Genomic DNA, 5,801 nt, shown 5'->3' with positions numbered 1-5,801 from the left:
GCTTTAGCACACAAGGGAGGGGTGAGGATAGGTAAGACACCTAAAAAATTAGTTAGCATTTGTTGCCCTTAATGCAGAGAAACTAAAGCAGATACCTTAAAAGCAACTGAGGCCAATAGGAAAAGGGGACCAGGAACTAGAGAAAAGGTTAGATCAAAAAGAATTAACCTAAAAGGTAACACACACGCACAGGAAATTAATGTGAGTCAACTCCCTATATAGCTATCCTTATCTCAACCAGCAAAAACTCTTGTTCCTTCCTATTATGGCTTATACTCTCTCTACAACAAAATTAGAAATAAGGGCAAAATAGTTTCTGCTGGGTATTGAGGGCGGGGAGAGGGAGGGGGCGGAGTGGGTGGTAAGGGAGGGGGTGGGGGCAGGGGGGAGAAATGACCCAAGCCTTGTATGCACATATGAATAAAAAAAAAAACTAACAGGCTTTTAAAGAATTAATATTACAGTTTGTCCTATAATACCAAGTTTACTGTTTATGATATATTTACCAATATAGAAAGTGAAAATTAAGTTCTTTTAAAACAACCCTGTCTCTATTATGCTAAATATTATCCTAAAATATTTTTACAGAATAAGAATTGGCAACAAATCTTCTCAGTTAACATTTTTCTATAGCTATATAGTTGATCTTATATGAGAATTTTGTCTTTTTAAACACTGAGTAAACACATGAAGGACAGATAAAATGTTTTATAGTGTTCCCTATATTGCTAAGATATAAGCAATATAGGGAATTATATTGTAATATAGGAATTATATTGTAAGTATCTTACACTTCTATAGGTTGAAGTTGTACTATGTGCCTGGGAAATTTTCATTTCAAATCTTGAGAAGCTTAATTTGCAATCTCCTCTTTTCCTTGAACACATGTACTCTATAGAGCACCACAGTATGTTATTTAAATAAAATCAAGCCAAAACTATTAAATAGCTTACAAATTTCAGCAGTGACTAACATGCTTATAAATGCCGCAAACATATTAATGGTGGCCATTTTTCCTGTATGTCATGAGAAGTGGTGGATTTAAAAAGTTTCTGTGTATTCTAAACCTGTATAGTCCAAGACATGATAATAGTTATCATATCATAGGTATTTCCAGCCAGCCTCATAAAGCCAAGATTCTTCCCTAGATGAAGTCTTGATCTTCGGTCCTGGGCTTTGACCCACATCACACATGATAAACATGTGCACATCCTGATCCTGTCAAATATCAATGCTGCCCTGCATTTTCCGCAGCTTCCATGAGTGTTGCCTGATATTATGGAAAGGCACGAGAAGGTTTCAGCTACAATAGAATTGCTCTTCCCTTGTCATCCTAATACTTGGCTTTTGAACTATTATGTTGAACTTATCATCCATACTCAGAGCCTAGAGCACTAGGGACTGAAATTTTTGTATATGAACTTAAATAGGAAGTACATCACATATAAACTTACATTAAGAAGAACTCTTTCTTGTCAGAGTTTTTTATTTGCTCAGTCTTTTACATGCTTGCAGTTTATCTGAGGCTTTAAGGGAGCCATCTTTTTTGTTTCAGTGAAGACTGTGTCACTTTGAGTGCCAGTCATATCCACAGCCTAGAAAAAGCTAACACATCTATAGACTCATTTTGAGGAAAGTTGCTTATGTCTATGAGGTTTTGCTATGTGACAAAGAACCTCTAAGTTGTTGTGGGTTTTTTTTTTAGCTTATGTACTAATAAGTGGACTAAAAGTAAGCTGACCTCAGATGGGCCCATGAGGGTGACCTAGTTGGGACACTCATTCATTACAAGTCTTTCATTCTTTTCCTGAGTCCAGCAGGCTGGTCTAGGACTTTTCTTCTCATAGCAATGGTGAAGTACAGAAAAAAAGAAATGCAAGTCCTGTTGACTGACACTCTGCACTGGTGTACTACCACTTCTCTTCATTCTTTTAGACAAAGGAAGTCACATGGCCAAGTCTAAAATAGGGGAATGAGAAAATATATTATAACTCTTCATCAGGAGGAATGTGAAGCCTCATAGCAAATGGCATGGATTCCAGAGGGTCAAAGTATCTCACTCTAGTCAGGATGGCTGTTATCACAAAAACAAACAGCAACAAATGAAAATTGGGGGACAAAAAAACCCTTATACACTGTTGGTGGGGATGTAAATTAGTCCAGCCACTACTGAAATCATTATGTAGGTTCCTCCAGAAACTAAAAATAGAACTACAATATAATCCTGCTATACCACACTTGAGCATGTAACCAAAGGAATGTAAATCAATATACAAGAGAGATACTTGCACATCCGTGTTTATAGCATCACTATTTACAATAACCAAGATATAGAACCTGTGTAAGTGCCCAAGAACTAATGATTGGATAAAGAAAATGTGTTACATATATACAATGTAATATTATTCAACCATAAGGATGAATGAAATTACATCATTTTCAGGAAAATGGATAGAGCTAGAGATCATCATGTTGAGCGAGATAAAGCTCAGAAAGACAAAGATCACATGTTTTCACTCATATGCAGAATGTAAACCTAAAAAAAAGTAATAACATAACATGATTATAAAAAGGGGACTGTTTATTTAGGAAGGGTAACTGGTGAATGGGATGAGGGGTAAAAGAGAGGGTGATGGGGGGTGAATATTATAGAAGTGCGTTATATATATAATATATATGTATATATTGTATATATTTAAATAACATAATGAAACCCATTAAAAACTATTAAAAGGAGGGGGAAGGAGGTAGGGTAATTAAGAAAAGTTAAGAATAGTATCAATGGGGTGAACTTGATCAAAGTACATTACATGCATGTTGTAAATACCACAATGAAACCTTTTTCTGCAATTAATTTATGCTAATAAAAATTTTAAAATAATAAAAGAACTAGGCCATTAATGCAGTTTACCACACCACCACAAGTTTTTTCTTACCCATGAATCACCTTGCCATGGACCATAAAATCACTGCTTTTCCATCACTGACTGGGTTAAGATTCAAAATCAGATCCAAGAGCAGTTCTAACAATTTATGAGGTAACCAAATACAAGAATTCTATACAATGAGAAGTTTTGTTGGATGGTAGCTTGCTGATCCAATTAGATATTTTCTTGAGGGAAGTTTGGTGCATACATAGAGCAACTTGGACAATTAAATGGGACAGAAGCTGAGTAACACAGAAAATGAAGACAATGTTCAGAAGGCATCAGGCATTGGAAGGTAACAGTACCAATGATGGCTTCATTCTAACCATCAGTACTTGTGAATGTTGCCCCCTATGGCAAAAGGACCTTGCAAGTATGATTAAGCTCAGGATTTTGAGACAAAGGGATTGTGTTGGATTATCCATGAGGGCTTGATGGTATCATAATGGTCTTTCTAAGAAGGATTAAGAAGTCAGTCAAAAAGAATGCAACAGAGACTGTAAGAGAATAAATTTGTGTTGCTTTAAGCCACTAAATTTGTGGTAATTTATTAGATCAGCAATAGGAAACTAATAAAGCCATGAATAAAAACATTACTGGTAAACTGAGTGCAACTGTGTTTTCTATAACCCAGAAAGATCTAACCTTCAGAGTAATGAGTAGATGAGGCTAGGATTTCACAACAGTGACATCATTAAAGTTTTTGGTTATCTAATTCTTCATTGTAAGAGGCTTTCCTATGCAGTGTAAAATTTTTGCCAGTATCCATGACCTCCATCCATTAGAACCCAATAGCATTGACCTCCCCAGTATGAAAACCAAAAATGTCATGTGATATTGCCAAATCTCACCTGGGTGTCAAAGTCACTCCTGGCTGAGAACTACTGGACTCTATTATATCAGGTTTCTGTTACTATAACAAAATACTTGAGATAATCAATTTATAACAACAGAAAATTTAATTTGGCTCACAGATGCAGATTGTTTGACTCTGTTGCTTTGAAGCCTGTGGGAAAGAAGCACATCACAGGTAGGGAGGATACAGCTGACAAAAGTCACTTAACTATGGCCAAGAGTGAACAAAAGCAAAAGGAAGGGCCACAGTCCCACTGTCTCCTTCCAGAGCACACCACACTCCCCAGTGATCTGAAGACTTCCTGAGTCTACCTTTTCTTTTGGCAGTGCTGGGCCTCATACTTGTTAGGCAGGCTTAAGCAAGCCCCCAGCTCTTTTTTCCTTCAGGTATTGGATAGGGTCTCTCTCTTTCTCTCTATGCCAGATTGTTTTTTTGTTTTTTTGGTGGAACTGGGGTATGAACTCAAGGCTTCACACTTGCAAAGCTGGTGCTGTACTACTTGAGCCACACCTCCAGTCCATTTTGTTCTGTTTATTTTGGAGATGGGCTCTCATGAAATATTTGCCTGGGCTGCCTTGAACCATGATCTTCCCTATCTTAGCTTTCCAAATAGCTAGTATTACAGGTGTAAGCCACTGGCACCAAGCAGGGCCTCTCATTTTTTACCAGGGTCAGCTTTAGACCATGATCTTCTTACCTATTCCTCCCCTGTAGCTAGGAGTCTTACAGAATGAGGCCATCATACCATCTTACTTGTTGAGATGAGATCTTGCTAACTTTTGGCCTGGACTGGCCTTGAACCAGGATCCTCTGATTTCTGCCTCTCAAATAGCTGGGATTACAAGCATACTTCACCATACTTGTCCTTCAGCCTACTTTTTAAAATTTCTACCACCTCCCAATAGTGACTTGCTAGGGACCAATCCTTTACCACATGGACCTTTATGAGACATTCCAGACCCAAACAATGGTACCTATTAACCCAAGCCCTCATATATATGTCATTTATTAACATTGATTATTATTATTATTAAGGTCTTGATATTGAGAGACAAAGTAAGCCTAGTTTTCTAATGCTTGGGTGACTTTGAAGAAATTTGAAAGCATTCTATTTGCCCAGTCTTATCTGTAATATAGCAATGTGAAAAATAGGATCTACTTCATGAAATTGTTGAGAATTGGATAGGTATATACTATGTGTATTAAAGTATGGATCCATACTTTAATTTTGTTTTCTTAGAGTAATGAGTTCTTTTCCTCCGTCTCCTTCTTCTTTTCCCCCCTACTTCCTTCCTCTTTCTCCCCTCTCTCCCTCCCTCTGCCTCTCTCCTTCTCTTCCTTTCTTCTTCTCCTTCTCCTTCTCCTTTTTGTTGATGTTGTTCTTCTTCTTTTTAGGACCTTTGATTGCTAGGTAAGTACTTGCCATCTCCCCTCACCCTCCTAGTTTCCAGGCAGAACCTGTTCTGCCCTCTTCAATTTTGTTGAAGAGAAGACATAAGCAGTAACAAGAAAGACAGCATTTTTGCTAGTTTGAGATAAGGATAGCTATACTGAGAGATTCCCATTGCTTTCATGCACTTGTGTATTACAACTCGAATTGATTCATCTCTACCTGACCTCTTCACTACTTCTCAGTCACCTTCCTATAGTGGCCTCTGTCAGTTGAAGATTACTATATTAGGTCCTCTGCAGTGGGCACATCAAACACTTACAAGTTTTGGGTTTCCTAACTTTCCCTATTCCTCCTGTATGTGTTCTCCCCTTAGTATGTGACCCATGCTCAATAATATTATTGCATTTATTTTATATCTAAAGTCTGCATATGAGGGAGAACATATGATTTTTGACCTTCTGAACCTGATTAACTTTGCTTAAGATGATTTTCTCCAGTTACATCCATTTACTTGTGAATGACAAGATTTCATTCTTCTTCTTGGCTGAGTAAAATTCCATTGTGTATAAACACCACATTTTCTTAATCCATTCGTCAATAGTGGGCATCTTGGCTGTTTCCATAA

Source organism: Castor canadensis, chromosome 5, assembly GCF_047511655.1.
Source record: "Castor canadensis chromosome 5, mCasCan1.hap1v2, whole genome shotgun sequence".
NCBI classification, from domain to species: domain Eukaryota; kingdom Metazoa; phylum Chordata; class Mammalia; order Rodentia; family Castoridae; genus Castor; species Castor canadensis.
The sequence above is the reverse complement of the archived record's forward strand: the minus strand, read 5'-3'. Positions refer to the sequence as shown.